General features: G+C 30.7%; 1 pseudogene; it reads right to left on the bottom strand.

Moving 5' to 3' along the window:
* Nucleotides 1-534: 534 nt before the first annotated feature.
* On the bottom strand, nt 535-1,737 carry LOC149540296 (exportin-T pseudogene; annotated as a pseudogene).
* Between the last annotated feature and the right edge of the window lie 16,544 nt (nt 1,738-18,281).

The raw sequence follows: 18,281 nt of genomic DNA, 5'->3' as shown, positions 1-18,281 counted from the left end.
ATTTTTTAATTTGGGAGGGGTAATACTTAGGGTTTCAAAACCCTAGGTAATAGTGGCTCTCTCTAGGGGCTACATTCTATTCTAGAATGTAGAGAACTCTAGGATCTCCATTTGCTGCAATTTAGTGCCTAACTCATTAGGCCATAGAGTCACCAGTTAATAAATCCTTATGTTTCTTGATAAGATATTTTATACGCAATTCCTCATATTTTCTCTATCAACTACATGACATGCACCCCTGCTATATTACAAGCATCCTTATATTCAATCATTCCTATGATGAATGCTTATAGCTCACATGGTTGTCTTCCATTTAAATTTTGGTGGAATCTTATACACAACCTAGTACTCAAAATGAATTGTTCAAAGCCTATAGGTCCTTGCTTGATAGTGAGAGGTTTTAATTCATCTTTCCAAATACTAAAATTGATTGATTAGTGCCTAGCTTGTTCAAATTCACGAGGCAAAAAATTCTAGGATATTAATGGTAATCTTTAGCAATATGTATTTCTATCACAATCAGTTGCCAAAAAATTAATATAGAAGGGTAGCAACAAGTACCAAAGAAATATACTCCACATGCTATTGAATAAAGTGCACATAGTGATTGATTTTTTTCATATATATGATGGAAACATGTTGGTGAGAATGGAAGCGAACTTGAGCTGATAGAAGCATTCTAAGTGTCTCACCAATAGGCCCACTTTCATTTTTTAACATATCCTCACTCACTCCTTCTGCAAGGGCATGAAAAAGTGAAATAGCACTCTCAAAATCTAGGAAAGATAACTCTAAACTCCCAAGGATAGTAGACAATGTGTTGTTAGTGAAACTTTGAACTACATCTAGTGCCAAGCAACTGATATTTCTAAATGAAACAAAAAAATCATGCCATTCTTCATGCATTCTATCTTTTGCTTCTCTACTAATTTTGTCAAGAATGTCTAGCAAATCCTAGTACATAGGATCATACCAAATCTGAACTCGAATCACTTCCATGATTTTCCCAATTTGACCCATAAACTTCACATTTAATTGAGGAGTAGACTTTATTCTAGACACATAATTGGATAAGAATTGCGAAGCATTTGAATCTTCATCCCCATCCCCATTCTGCAAGACGAAAATTATAGAGGTGAAAACAACATCCAACATTTCTATAATAACCTCCTTCACTACAAGAATTTCATTAGATGCCTCAATTGAACCAAATTTGCATGCATATTTTGAAACTTGTGCAAAACTTGTAAGAAGTACATTAAACTTCATTGTAAACTCAGTATCATGCTTGCCAAGCACTAAACTAAAGACATTATGAATTTGTAGCTTTATAAGAATTGTAATTCTAGATTGTAGATCCATCTACTTGGAAACTATATCTAAAATGCATGTGGCAAGAAAACCTCTAAGCTCTGAAGCTCATTCTTTAGCTGAAAGAAACTCAAATAACATGGACAAAAGCCTATCATTCACAACTAGACCAATATCAATCTATGTCACATACCTTTGCATTGTGTCCAAGGCAGTGGTAGCTAACTCTAGCCTCAAGTCCCTATAGAATACAATCATATCATACTAGGAATTTACAATCTAAGCCACACATTGTTCTCTCATAGCATCATTAATTCTTCCTACTATGCTAATTTTCTCAAAATTGTGAGGATAATCTAAACTAATCAACTCATCATTGAGTGCATTAAAACTTGCTCGACTACTAACTTGGTACTTTGACAACATTTGCAAAAATCTTTGTGATCAAATAGCAAGATGTGCTTGCTCTTTATATTGAGTTTGAGGACCATCTTCACACTATCACCCATAATATTTTGAGAGTTACATGAACTCCTTCATCATAGCAATATTAATAACATATATTTGGTGCCTCTGCATACTAATGTCATCAAGGCTCGTGGATACACTAATATTTCATGAAGCATTTTCTTTTTCTTTTTTACTTTTCACTTTATTACTTTAGGGATCCTTTTCTTTTTAAAATTGTGGAGCTATTGGAGATGTCTATCATCAAGTGCCCTAAAAGAATATTCTGTAGTTTGAATAAAATATTACCATCAGAATTGCAGTGTTGCTACCTCATTAATCCTTAGCAAAAAATAGTCCTCTATCTCCATGTTAATAAAATAAAATGCGTTAGCCACATTTCAACTAACATTACAATAGAAATATTCATGAGGGGTCCACATTATTTCTTTGACTGTAAAAAGATAAATGCAACTTTACTATATAAGTTGTTCATCATAAATTCTTTTCAAGACCCCAAATTCTAAAGATAATACCAAGAGAAACTCTAAAACCCACTCATGCACACTCATACTAAAATTGAACTTGAATCTAAAGCTTGAAATATGCATCTAAATCTTTGAACTCTGTACAGAGCTTTGAAACTACATGTTGAAATGTAAAATTGAGCCTTAAATTTGAACTTGGACGATACAACTGGATGAGTTTAGACTATTCCCAAACAATTCCTAACAGCTTAATTTTCTTGAAAATTTCAAAGTATGGATTGACCCAAGGAAAGGGGGAAGACTCAAAGCTAACAAAGCCTTTATTGAAACCACAAAGCAAACAAAACAAAAACAACCAAGCCCAAATTTTTTATTTACAATGGAGAGGGGAAAACCCTAAAAACCAAATGTTACCATTTATAGGTTGGAAAAAGTATGAGCCTTTCCAAATCAATTTTTCATAGAATGGAAGAATGTTTTACACACAAGTCAGCAACATGGTCATTGTGATCTTTAACTCATGTATGGAAAATGAATGTAGAGGAGGGAAAATAAATATAGGTTCAAGATTTTCTTCCACATTTTTCAAATCAATATCATCTTTTAAAAACATAAATGGAACGTCAATTACTTTTCCATACCTTGAATCCTTTTATTTCTAGATCACTCATGTGATTTTTCCAATATAATTTGTTGCACCAATTCTTCCATAGGAAGAGAAGGAAATGATTTGTAAAAGGCTAGAAAACATGTGAATATTTCTTTTTCTCTTGATTGTCTACTGAGTCATCTTCAAGAGCATTTTCTTGTCCATGCATCACTTCACCAATTTATTTTTCTTCAAACATTTTTTCTTCCTTTTCTACTTCTTGGAAATCATTTGGTGTTTTAGGCTATAGTAATGTTTCATTAGTCTCCAAGAGATCAAACAATAATAATTCATAATCAACTTCATGCTCATAGTCCAAGAGTCATCCAAGCACGTTGATAGATATTGCATTGTGTGATCAGCCATACTCTTAGAAGAGTATTTTTGGTGAAATATCATTAGAAGTACCAAATATGAAAGAATCAAATTTTGTAGTTGGAAAATCTCCTAATAAGTTTTCATTTGATGTTTCACCCTTTAGGCTTTGTTCAATGGGAGGTATATCAAAGCCAATCATCGAGTCAATTGACTATGAGGTGTATTCATCATCATAATCAACATGTAGATGATAGGCTCTAGCTACACTATAGGGAGTGCTTTCAATTGTGGGAGGGATTAAGAAATCTTCGTCACTGAAAAATGTTTGACTTTGACAAAAAGATGTAGGGGGTGCTGATTTTACTGCTTTGAGAATGAGCTTTTTTTGTTTAGGCTTTACCTTAGGATAATTCTATTGTTCATAGAGACAACTTCCTACCTATACAATTTATTTACACTTCATTCAACTTATAATCATGTCATCATCTAAACTAATAGCCTCCCTTCGTGCATCTTGCAATGTTTGCACTCTCTAGTGCTTTAACAAAAACTTGATTTTAGTTTGTAAAGAAGTAATGAAAATACATAGTTGATTATTTCTTTTGGTTGGTTATTTTGGGGAATTTTACCAGCACACCTATTAAACCTATCTACAAAACCCCTCATAGGCTCCATCTCCTTCTTTTGAATTTGAAAGAAATTTAATTATAACTTGGCAACATCAACTACAGGCTTAAATATTTGAAGAAATTTTACCTTGAGATCACTCCAACAAGTGATACAACCATTATGAAAATTCTAAAACCAATAAAAAACACTCCTAATGAGACTCCCTACAAACAGTCTTACATATATGTTCTCTTCTTGCACACCAAGAATACCATAGGTGACTATAGTTGCTTTAATGTGATCATCGCTATCTTGATTTGCATCACCATATAACTTTGGGAGATATTCTATTGAACTTTTAGGTAAGGCTTAATATTGAGACAAAGGAAATGGCCCAATTTGATCCCCTATAGCTGGGCTGCAACCAAAGCTATGGCACCAAAATTCTTTCACCACTATCAATTAGAGTCACCAACCTCTATCCTTAGGGAGGTGGCCTTCACATATCCAAGGAAAGGAAAGCATAATTTCTTTCTTTCTTTCCCCAGTAGAGTCACCAAAAATTGTTAGTAAATAGATTTTTTCTTCAACAAGAAATACAAAACATGACTTGATATGCCAGATAAGAAAGACAAAATTTACTAACAATTGGATTAGTTATCATTAATTGATAACTCTCCTCTAAATTGGGAGGTACAACTCCCTCATAAAAGATATACAATGAATCACAACATGTATCTTTAACTTGAAGACACAAAAGGGGTTTTCTAACATTCACCCATCACCATGAGATGAATGTGATTATAAGATTAATAAGTTGATAATGAGAGAAAAACCAAAAAATAGCCATAGGACTATCTACCAAGTATTTCACATTATAGAGAAAATTAAGGAGATTACATAACTTGTTCTGCAAATTGGAAACTTGTCAACCAACTAATTTACAAACGTGCAAATCTTTGACATAATATCCTAGAATCAGAAAGAAACAACTATATAATTAATTTCAATTAGAAAAATAAATATTCAGACCTCAAGATTTGAGATAAAATATTTATCTTTATTTCAAAGAAACATAACAAAATAACTAGAGAATAATTTTTTCCCTTCCAATACAATCAAATTGCAAAAAAAAAGCTAATTCTCCTAATCTCTCTGTTACAATCTTCAAACTTCAAATGCCTTCTGTTGGATATAATTGATTAAATTTTCATTTTCTTTGATGTTACACAAATGTCATAATCATTATCAATTAGTATATGCTAAGCTCACTCAGTTAGTGAAGATAGTTCTTAGTGTCTACAGAGTGTTCCTCTGTTTGCCTAGTTCAGAAGGTATTGTCTACTGAGTTCACTCGGGCATTGAAGGGAAAGTTGTAGAAAGTGAGTGTTAATTGAGTTTACTCGGGCATCAAATGAAAGTTAGATGGAACCAATGCTGATTGAGCTCACTTAGTTACCAAAGGATTTTCATAAGTTTGTAATGTTAACCAAGATTCTATTGGTTAATGCAGGAAATTATTTCAGAGTTAGTTCCTACCAAGCAGGGTTGGCTAATGAAGGATTTTCTTATTTTGTTGTATTAAGCCTAATTGACTTATCTATTGATTCCAGTCGACTAAGGTGATGATATATGGATTATTGATAGTGGCTACTCACATCATATAACTAGTGACAAGACAACATTTGAGCATATGGAATATTATGATGGATGTAGTGTAAGATTTGTAAATAATGAACTTTGTAATGTAAAAGGAAGAGGATGTATCTTGTTGACTAAAGAACCTATGTGTGATAATGCTTATTAGGTTGAAGGACTAAAGCATAATCTACTGAGTGTGGCATAGCTAAATAACATTGGTATCAAGGTAGAATTCATGAATGGGTAGGCCTAACTACTGGATGGGAAAGGAAATTTGGTTGGTTATTGCAAGCAAACAAAAGGTAATCTATTTTATCATGATTATAGTGATTGTTCATGTTTTATTGCTCAAGTAGAGGAAATTTGGTCATGGCACAAAAGGCTATGTGATGTGAACTTTGATAATCTAGTTAAGATAAGAAAACATAAAAGAGTAAGAGGTATTCCTAGTTTAAAGAAGCATGGCATAGGTCTATGCAAGAACTGCCAAATTGGTAAGATAGGAAAGACAAGTTTCAAAAGAAAAGACTATCAGTCAGAAGAAGTCTTAGAAGTTGTTCATACACACCTATGTGGACCTATTGGAATAGAAGGTTATAGTGGAGTAAAGTTTTTCATTTTCTTTGTGGATGACTACTCTAAAATGATGATAGTAATGTACGTAAAAGAAAAATTAGAAGCCTTTCAAAAATTGAAGTGGTATCTAGCAAGAGTAGAAAAAAAAATTGGAAAGAATTTGAAATGCCTAAGATCAGACAGAGGTGGTGAATTCATCTCCCATGAATTCAATAATTTCTACATTGAAGGAGGAATCAAAAGACAAGTCTCTACCCATGGTACACCATAGAAAAATGGTGTAGTAGAAAGAAGAAATAGATCTATCATGGATTGTGCAAGAACTCTCATAATCAAAAAGAATGTTTCTCTCGAATACCAGAAGGAAGCTATCAACATTGTAGTTCATACCTTGAATAGAGTTAAGTTTAAGAAAGATTCAAACAAGACACCATATCAACTATGGTATGGCTACAAACCTAATGTAAATTGCTTGAAAGCATTTGGCAGTAAATGTTACATATTGAAAGAATATAGAAAAGGAAAATTTGATGTAAAAGGTGATGAAGGTAGTAAAGAATGTAGATGTTTGAATTTGTCTTCTTGCAAAATTATAGAGAGTGCACATGTTAGAATTGATGAATTTGCAGAAAAGAGTGAAGAAGAAAATAACAAAGAACCTGAAGATTACAAAAGATTTGTTTATTATAAACTTGATACCCTTCCAAATCTATCTAAAATAAAAGAAGCTTTAACTCTTGAGTCCCTAGAAAATCCAATAGTTATTGAGTTACAGGCAGTGCAACCCAAGCTGCAAGGGTTCGAGTCATAATTAGAAGCTACTGAGCTAGTTCAAACTGAGCCTAATGGACCCAAGTCATAGATAGAAGGACCCAAGCTTGAAACTAAAATTCAAGAAGAATATGGTGGAAATCATTGAAAGATCAAGGAGCTTGTGTTAGCAAGATATGTCATAAGACATCATCCACCTGATTAGATCCTTGGAGACAAATCAAATGGAACAATGACAAGAAGAAAATTAAAAGGTACATGTTTACTTGCTGAATTTGAATCTAGAAGCGTTAAAGATGCTCTAGAAAATTCAAGTTGGATTGAAACAATGAATGGAGAGATAGAACAGATAGAAAAGAACAAAACTTGGACTCTTGTTCCTAGACCCAAGGATAAAAATGTAATTGGTACAAAATGAATATTTAGAAATAAGTTGAATGAAGATGGAAAGGTATTAGGAAACAAAAAAAGATTGGTATGCAAAGGTTACTCTCAAGAAGAAGGTATTAACTATGGTGAGACTTTTGCTCCTGTAGCAAGACTTGAAAGTGTCAGAACTTTACTAGCACATGCAACACATGGAGGATTTAAATCAGATGGATGTTAAATCTACTTTCTTGAATGGAATTCTTGATGGAGAAGTTCACATTGAGCAACCATAAGGTTTTGAAGATCTTAGCAAAGGAGACATGTTCTACAAACTAGACAAATCATTATATGGTCTCAAGCAAGCTCCTAGAGCTTGGTATGAAAGACTCCATAATTACTTGGTACAGATTAGTTTTCAAAGAACTAATGATAATAGTAGTCTTTATATCAAGAAAGGACTAGACAAGAATATTGTGTTAGTAGAAATACTTGTTAATGATACTCTATTTACAAGAAATGATGATTTATGCAAAGCATTCTTAGAAGAAATGAGTAAAGAATTTGAGATGTCCATGTTTGGAGAAATAAAATTCTTCATTGGATTGCAAATACAATAAAACAAGAATGGTATCTACATCACTAAATCTAAGTATATCAAGGAGATACTAAAGAAATTTGGAATGAAAGATTCAAGACTAGTTGGAACACCTAAGTCTACTAGACATAAACTTTCCAAAAATGATGATTCCAAAAAAGTAGATAAGACCACTTATAGATCAATGATTGGAAAATTGTAATATGTAGTTCACATAAGACCTGATATGGATCTAGTAGTTGGAATAGTGCTAAGATTCTTAGAAAATCCCAAGGAAAATCACATGATGGAAATCAAGAGAATCATGAGGTATCTAAAAGGTATTGAAGACTATGGTTTATGGTACAAATTTGGAGGCAATCTGGACTTGAAAGTATTTACTAATGCTGATTGGGTAGGAAGTCTTGATTACAAAAAGAGCACTAGTGATGGAGAATTATTTCTTGGCAAAAGACTAGTTTCTTGGACAAGCAAGAAGAAAAATTGTACATTGCAATCCACAACAGAGGCAGAATATATAGTAGCAATAGTCAATTGTTCTAAAATTATTTGGTTCAAACAATTGTTTGAAGAAATGAAGGTAGAGATCAAAGATCCAATTTTCATATATTGTGATAACACTAGTGCAATCAACATATAAAAGAATCTAGTAATGCATTTCAAAACAAAGCATATTACTATAAAATATCACTTCTTAAGAGAGTTCGTGAGAGATAAAGAAGTTAGATTAGAATATGTGAATACAAAGGAACAGATTGTAGACATATTCACCAAGCCATTACCTAAGGATGCATTTCTATATCCAAGAGGTAAGCTAGGGGTCATTCCCCTATCTAAAATTCACTAAATGAAGTTTAGTTAATGCATTAACCATAACCTATTAAAGATCAATCAGTTGGTGCAAAATTGGCAAGGGCATATTGAAAATGAATTAGTACTTAAGGTACATTGGTAATTACAGAGTTAGTTTCTTTGGCATGTGTTTTCAAAGGGAGAAGTTTATTGTCATATCTCTGAGAAATTTTTAGAACTAGAATAAAGTTAGAAACTAGAGAGAGAAATTTCTAAAGATGAAGTATGTTGAAAAAGGGAGGATGTTCTAAATGAACTTGGTAACAACCATTGCAAACAAAATTTAGTAAAAGGAAGAGCTCATACTAATAGAGGGAGTTCTCAAATCAAATCCAAAATTTCATTGTACTATGATATGTTGTGTTGCCATCAATGCCAAAGAGGGAGATTGTTGGATACAATTAATTAATTGTGTGTTGTCTTTGATGTTACACAAATGTCATAATCATTACCAGTCATTATATGCCAAGCTCACTCAGGTAGTGAAGATTTTTCTTAGTGTCTATCGAGCATTCCTATGTTTTCCTAGTTCAGAAGGTAGTGTCTACTGAGTTTACTTGGGTGTCAAAGGAAAAGTTGTAGAAAATGAGTGTTAACTAAGCTCACTTAGGCATCAAAGGAAAGTTGGATGGAACCAATGCTAACCAAGCTCACTCAGTTACCAAAAGATTTTTGCAAGTTTGTAGTGTTAACCAAGCTTCTCTTGGTTAACAAAGGAAATTGTTTCAGAGTTAGTTCCTACTGAGTAGGGTCAGCTAACGAAGGATTTTCTTACTTTTTTGTATTAATCCTAATTGATTTATCTATTTATTCCAACTGAAAAAGGTGATGAATATTGATTATTGTAAGTTGTATTTGAGATGACTTGACAAAGTGGAAGGTATACATATAAGGTCAAGTTGTAATTTCAAGTGTGTGTGAAAAGTGTAAGAGAATGTGCTAATTATGATGATATGATTGAAGATCTATTCATGGGAAGAGGAAGCGAATTTGAAGGATAAAGAAAATATCCTTGTGGTGTAGTAAAGCCGTATTCAATTAGGAAGGATCAAGTACAAGCTAGGACAGAGATCTAAAATTAGAAAATTAGTTGTACTCAAATCAAGTCATCTTATTGTTACTCTCTAACCATTGTATCAATGATCTAAATCTCCTAATAGATTTGGCTTAATAGATATTTGAAAATCCTCTAAGAAGGTTTTGATTCTATTGAATTATTCTCAAGACCTCTAACCAGGCTACTCCTAATAGGGCTCACTCTAGAAGAGTGAATTGGTGTTTTTCTGAAATTGGGTTTCCATGTTAAATCCTAGTGTCAAATGTGATCATGCTATTTTCTTTATGTGTTTGCAAATAAGTTAAAGTATTGGTAATCATAGATAACATCTAATGGTTTATATGTTAATCTTTTATTGAGCTAATCTAGTTATTACCAAGTTACAATATTCTGCGTGTTTATCGAGCTTCAGTAATATTCAGTTATCTATTTTCATTCTATACTGATATTAAGGGATCTAGGATTTATTTTTGTAGTAACTAATTTACTCCTCCCCTCTTAGTTACTTCTGTTATATTTCCAACACCTTCCCCTTTCCTAAAAAATGTATAGACATTTCCCAACTTGAGAAGAACCTCTTTACAATACTTTTCTCCCATTAAATAATTTTCCCAAAGAAGTTTGGCAACCACCACAACTTCCTACCAAACCAATTTTCGCATTACAATGATAATTAATTCTCTTAATAAATTAATTACTTTGAAGTTCCGAATTTAGCCTACCCTAGACTTACCATTTTACTTCCATGATCACATTAATAATTAATTCTTGGCAGAATTAATTATGAGGGAAATACATGCTACTTTAAAAGTTTAATGTTTAATTATTTTTTATTTCTTAATATTTAATTATATAAATAATTAAATATTATGCAAAATAATTTATAATATTTTAACCTTTAAAATATTTTAATTTTTAAATTTCGGAGGGATAATACTCAGGGTTTCAAAACCCTAGGTAACACATTGTAATATATTAATAGTGTCATGTAGTATTATTATAAATTGGGAAAGCCTTTGGGCTAACAAAATACTTTCTTGAGGACTTTGTATAAAAGAAAGAACATTTTCTTGTAGTAAATCATCATATGCATCCATATGTATTGTATTAGAGTGTGGTTTTGAAACAAGGGACCTATCTAGTGTAGATGATTAGTGTGTAAGAAAGCTTGAAGTCAAATATCTTTTGATTATCCTAGAGTAGAGACTAATGCAAAATAATGTATTGTGAGATTCAAAGGAACTATATTTTGAAAGGAGTTTCTGTTTAGTCAATTCATAGAATCTTGGATATGCTTATTTGGAAGATTGTTTAGTGAAGAATATTGTTGAGGCTATTTCGACAATGGTTTTAGCTTTCCTCCTTTCAAATCCTAATAGGGTTGGCACAAATCCTAACAAAGTTAGAATCTCCTATCAAGGATTAAAAGTATTATAATATGGACTCTCATGTACACATTATATTTCACTGACTCATAATAGGGTCTATGTTTTCACAAGGAACTTTTTATTAGTACATCATCTTGTGGGAATTATCCAAATTGGGGTTTTCCTTCTGATCAAAGGTTTCCATAATTAACATATCTTTCTATAGTTTTTGAATCTACTATTTACATATTGTAGAATTAATAAAGATAGTGAGGGTTGTTTTAAGTGCATAGCCCCCCCTAGTTAACTTGGTGGAATTTAATTTCTAACAAGATAATAGAGATTTTTCATAATCTCATGTGAAATTCTTTCTATGAGATGGTACTTTGTATGAAACACAATTTTAGGTTACATTTTTTACTTCTTTTAGATTTTCATTTAAAAATTTATGCTGACAAATTTGAAGAAATGTATGGTGTTAATGTTAATATGGATTTCTATTAGTAACCTTAGTACATTATGGAAGATTAAACCCTTCACAAGCATTAAACAATGATATAAATCTAGAAAATCTCTTAGAGATCATTGTTGAATAATTTTAGATTGTGGTTTGAGAGTTTGAGATTGAAATGTTAAGAATACAATTAAAGATACACCTTTATAAGGGTCAAGAGATAGCTTTATAGAGTCCCATTTTTTTATATATGTAATAGGATGAAGCCTAGAGGATTTATTATTATTTTATCATCACTATTTCTTGATATTAATTATTATTATGTGTTAAGTGGATTCCAAGAAAATACCTCCAAGATGAGAGCTTCACAATTCACCATTATGTTATAGGCTCTTAATTCCTCAATAGAGTCCAATTTTGTTCAAGATTTGTTTCTTCAAAATAAGACTTTTCCAAAGTATGCAGACATGTTATTTAATAAACATATTTTATTAAATAAGCCTTAAGTGATGACTATTTTCATCATCCAATCCTTCATTAAACACCTTGATAAAAAGGGTATAAATTTAGATGAATACAAATACTTGTTTTTTCATTCACAATATTTTAAAAGATATGGTATATATGCTTGATAGATCATAATGATCACAAAGTGTTATATGAAATTTTGATGCAAAAACTCACACACAATTGAATTTATAAATAATAACAACCAACATATGTAAATTATTGTGAAATTGTATATAATTATTTATGAACTATTTATCATAGTGGTTATGTTTCTTGAATATATAAGGAAGATAGATATCAAATTAATTTGATTATTTATTATTGTAATGATTATTTTAATTGACATTATCTAACCATCTTAAAATACAAGTATTACTATCTTTGAAAATATGATTTGTTGAATGGGTTATTTTTTGTAAAGATGGATTATACAATAAGATCCAAAAAATTAATGAAAAATATTTAAATGGACCATTTCAAAAATATATATTTAACACTATAAATTGTACTACATATATCTTCAATTAGGGTTTCATTATTCTGATGAAAAATGTTCAAAACTATTTTGCCAATATTTTTTTATAGAATTTAATGGAGTTTGACAAGTAATTTGTATTGTATTATGGAGGCACATCCTAGGCTCTCTCATCTAGATAGTTAATATGTATGTAAACATTGAGATGCTAAAAACATATCCAAGGAGACTTATACTCATCAATTCCTTTGACCCAACAACAACATGAACAAATAATGGAGCATGATATTAGAAAGAACTAAAACATTTGATCACTTATACCCCTAATTTAGTCTAATAGGAGCTCAATTTCACTTCAATTCCTAAAAAAAATCCATGGAAAGTCACCGACTTTAGAACTTCTCCTCCAAAGGAATACATCATTTTCGAAAGAAGTAGGTGTGAGAAATTATATTTAGACCACTGGAATATCTAGGCTCAAGAATCTACAACAAGAGCTTGTTGTCTAAGTAGAAATTTCCAAAGAAACAAAGACAATAAATAACATAAGTGTAACAAGGAGACATACCTAGATTCTTTAGTAAATTCACAGAGGTTTATAATTTCTATCAAAGAAACAATATCTATACAAGAAATATAAGAGAAATATACTTCTTACTTATTATACTTGTTGAAAAATGTGTACAGACCACAATTTATTAGACTTACCATAAATAGGCCACATCAAATAAAATGTTGAACATTGAAAGGAAAATTCAACATCAATAAAATGTATAGTATATTCAACAAGTAAATTTTACATAAAAAATTATGAATAATGTACATAATTTGATCTAGAGACTAAGACGTACTAACCAACATGTCCATATAAGGTGTTGACCAAACCATCAAATCCAACATGTCACCACATGATATCACATAATGAACAATTTTACCAAGGAATTTTACCTACTTGTAGAACTTCATTAGGAAAATTAATAAGACAATAGAGAATGTATGTAAAAAAAAAGTGTAACATACATCAAGAGTATCATAAATGAATTTTGGGCTACACACAAAAAATTAATTAAATTAGTCATCACATAGTATAATATCTTAAAGAAAAGAATCATATACATGTATAAAATTGACATAAAACCTTTTTTCATTTGCATATGTCCCTATCTCCTTAACCATGGGATGATGTCCATCTTCAATTAGGATATATGGATGTGGCCCAAATGTTCTTTTTCCATCCAACCATGAGATTATTATCTCGTTCAAGGTTCTTCTCGATAGAAAGAACTCCTTGATGGTGATTGACAAGCCTAGAAACCTAGAACTAGTGAGTATAATAGACCTAGTCCTATAATGTAACTAATATATGTGCACATATGCCAATGTAGATATTAAATACATATGTGAAAGGGAATAAAATATTTAATCATGCATAGAAAAAATATATGCAATAAATAAATTTTGCCAAAGCATCTAAACCAGATTTATTAGTAGGTACGATATTTCAAGAAGATATCTTTCTAACTTCCCCACATTCAACACCCTTGCAAGTTTAATATACTCCTCAAGAATGAGAAAAAATAAAAATAAAAATATAATATTCTAGTTATGAATTTTGATGTATAGACAACATTCCATTACATAAAAAAGATAATTTTATTCCATAATTGAGGTCCATATATTCCCAAAAGAAAGTACATCAATTTTCAAAAAAGAAACTTCTCACATGTCTCATTGTTTTTCTATTTTTAAGTGAAGGAAAAGTCAACGTACGTAAAGAAAAAATAGACTTGCTTGCATACACTTCACACACAATTGTTTGGTTTTTTATCTCATAGGTTAGAAGTAACACAATGTCTTCCATCTTCAAATGAATAATTATCACATTTAACGTATAAGTAAAATGATAATATTTATGTTAGAAATATTAATTCCTATTATAGAATGCTCTAGAATAAATTTTCTTTCCATTAATCATTTAGATGTTTATAGAATATTAGCTTGACCTTTCTGATATGTCAACTATTATAGAATTATCTAGATTTAGGGTATTTGGTGTCTTGTCAAATGCAAAAGGAAATTTCTAGATTGTTCATATTTCCTATAAAAAGATATATGTAAATATATTTTGTACAATGAAATAAGCTTATATTTTTAATGTTCCATAGAACATTGTCTTGTTCTATTTTGTCTTGTGCCTCTACCCACCCATCAAAGTGGTATCGAGGTCAAGAAAAAATTAGAGATTGAAAGTGTGTGCATAAGGATTGAAAGTTCAAAGATCATTATGTGTAGAGAAATTATAGAAGAGTGGTAGATCAAAGGAAGTCACAACCATGTTTCTAAAGTATAATATTTGGTTTCCCTATTTAGGGTTTGGTGGATCTCTGTAGATTTTTTTAAATTTTTGTCAAGCATGGCATTAGAGAGTTTTCAACCTTCATTTCAAATATTATCTAGAAAGAATAATGATAATTGGGATTTTAGAATGAAGCTAATATTTTATTCATATGAGTTAACAGATATAATTTTAAATGGTTATACTAAGCCAATAGATGAGTATATTTTGAATGCTAAGTAAAAAAATATTGATGAAACTAAGAAAAACAATAAAAGAGCTTTGCAAATTATTTGATAAATATTGGATGATTTAGTTGTTGGAAAAACTAATCTATCCATTACAACCACGAAATGATGAGACATTCTAGATACTAGTTATCAAGGTATAAGTAAAGTAAAGGTTTAAAAATTTCAAGAACATAGAAGAGAAATTCATAATTTATAGATGAAATATTTTGACTTTGTAGAATAGTTTTCAAATCATTTCATGGACATGGTTAATCATATAAAAATGAATGGTGACAAGATAACTAATCAAAAGACCGTTGAAAAGATCTTAAGTTTGATAATATTGTGGTTTTAATTGAATAATCGAAGGACTTGACAACATTATCTATAGATGAATTGTTTGGATCTTTATATAACCATTAAGATAGGATGAACAAGTGCAATATTAATTTACTAGAGAATGCATTCAAAACACAAGAGGAAGAGGAAAAGCTAGATATAATTTTCAAAAAGAAGGAAAGAGTCTAGATCTAGGAGGAAGGAGAAATTAATTCTTTAACTCAAGGTGATGCAATAAAAACCATAAACCACAAAAGTATGACAAATTAAATGTTCAATGTTATTACTACATGAATTTTGGCCATTTTTCAAATGAGTGTTGAAAGAAACAAGCTAGTATGAGCAAGAAAAATGTAATTCTTTTGATATGTTTAGAGACATTGTTCATTACTTGTAATGTACCTTAGGAGAGTTCAAGTGTTTCTTTTCCTTTCTAGATAGTGGTTGTAGCAATCATATGATAGGAAATAAAGATTATTTTTAAAACCTTGGATTGCTTAGTAAAATCAAAAGTGATGTTGCAAAATAATGAAATAGTGGAAGTAAATGGAAAATGTACAATAAATTTGATAATGAAGCATGGTAAGAAATTTAGTTAGGATGTTTACTTTGTACATTGTTTGAAGCATAATCTTGTAAGAGTGGGGCAACTTGGTCAAAAAGGTTATAGAATTAAATCAGAGAAGAATGGATTTAAAATATTTGAAAGTCCCCCTAATAACAAGGTGACTAAAAGGGTAGAAATGAAAAGAAAATAGAATGTTTCCACTTTGGACAAAGATCAATATGGTTGAATAAGTTGCAGCAACTTTCAAGGAATCAAGACAAGACCAAGCATGTATATGTAACTTGAGGTAAGGTTATCTAAACTTAAAAGGATTATCTTTATTTAAAAGAAAGGAATTTGTAAGAGGTTTACCCTAGTTAAAGAATCATTAAGTTCATGTGAAAGTTGTATTTTGGCTAAACATCATGTTGGAAATCTAACAGGGAAAGTAAGATATTGGGGAGGAGGGGGGGTTGAATCAAGATCTATAAAACTTTAACACTTCAAACATGAACCATATTTGATATCTCCACTATGAACCTACATTTAAACCTTAACCTTATATAAATTCTATAATGTAATTCAGCATAACATCAAATCAAATATTTAACTGTATCAATAAAAAACATAAACACATAAAACACTTGACACACAGATTTGGTAACATACAAACTCTTGAAGATGAAGGTAAAACTATGGTGGAGATGACATCCACAAAATTTCATTAGTACAATAATAAAGTGTGTTTGTTAAGGTGACAATATTTGATCACTTCTAATGATCTACCTTGTAAGGGGTTTGCTTAGTTAAAGGCTTACATGACTGTTAGGTCTACCTTGATTAAAAAATTTTACATCACAACTAAGTGAGTACTTTGTTAGGATATTTGAAAAGGGATATTAAAGCAACTATATTGAGAGATCTAACCCTTAAACACCTATTAGAATGTATTAGTACTCGATCCTTCAGTATGGACTTCAATGTTGATAATAGATCTCCTCTATCTAAAATGATATCACCTATCTATGATTTATCTTCAATGACTGCTTCCTATGCTACTCAATTGCCTCTTTTTTTCACCTCTAAATTATGTCAAAAATTTATATAAAATGTCCTCTTAATCACACACTTATGAATTAGGTAAAAACTCCTCCTTATATAGTTGTTTGGCAAAGCTTTTAGATCATGATCATCAATCTAGATTCATTCATTTCAATGCTTGTACCTTCTAATTTTATAATTGGTAGATTTCCTTTCATAGGGACTACTGATCTTCATCAAAACACCTAATGATCTCCTTGATTAGCTAATAAATTTGTAAAATATGATTCCATCATGACAAAAATAGTTTAGATAAGTTTTTGTGCCATTACAAATTCATATGTAAAAACTATTTTACTTGAAATTAATACTCCTATGATGCTCAACAAATATTGTTCTTCACGTTAGCCCCCAACCTTAACTTTACTTAGATTATTCTATAAATTTTCTTTGTCTCTTACTCAATATAAATTGAATATGTACACTTTCCATTATACTTTCTTGGCCTATATAGTTGCACGGTCACAATGTTGGCTGACGAATACTATCTAGAAAATGACTATTATTTTGCACTAATAGACAATACCAAGATTTCCATTAGGGTAAAAAAATTCCCCTTTGCATTAGTGGGGGAAAAAAATATCATGACCAATATTTCATGCTAATTTAAAAAAAAATAAAATTAAAAATTCCAAAATCTACAAAAACTCTACCTTAGGATGTGCTCCAACCTTTACTCGACTCAAAAACTATATACATGTATTGCCTACTATCTATAGTTCCCCTTGCACTTGATCATACACTATTTCCCCCTTATTTTTGTCATGATTTTTGTGGGGTAGTAAAAGAGGTTAAAACATACTTATTAGGAAATTTTTTATGAATCTACAAAATTATTGTCAAAGAGCTATTCCAAGTAGTCCTCAAAGACTCTATTGCTTGAATCTCAATCTCTAATTCAGCCATGAGATCTACCAACTATATATTATAGACAAATTAAGTTATTTCTTTATTAAATCTTTTGCATTCTTTTAATACATTTGCATTACCTCTAAATGAGGTGTCAACATAGCTTGAATTGAAATATGCTTTTCTCTTATTATGATATCTTCTACCTGTAAATCAAATTTTCATCCTCACAAAAATCTCAATGTGTAAAAATTTATTGAACTAGAACATGTGTCCATGTATAGTGTATTAGTACTATACCTCAAATAAACTTCATTCTTGTCCATTTGAGCTCTTATTTCTTTTGTGAAGATAAATACATCATATGATTTCCTAACCAATATATGTACAT

Source organism: Cupressus sempervirens, chromosome 9, assembly GCF_028749045.1.
Source record: "Cupressus sempervirens isolate cs-2001-9-10 chromosome 9, ASM2874904v1, whole genome shotgun sequence".
Lineage (NCBI taxonomy): Eukaryota > Viridiplantae > Streptophyta > Pinopsida > Cupressales > Cupressaceae > Cupressus > Cupressus sempervirens.
This window is presented reverse-complemented; position numbering and strand designations above follow the sequence as displayed.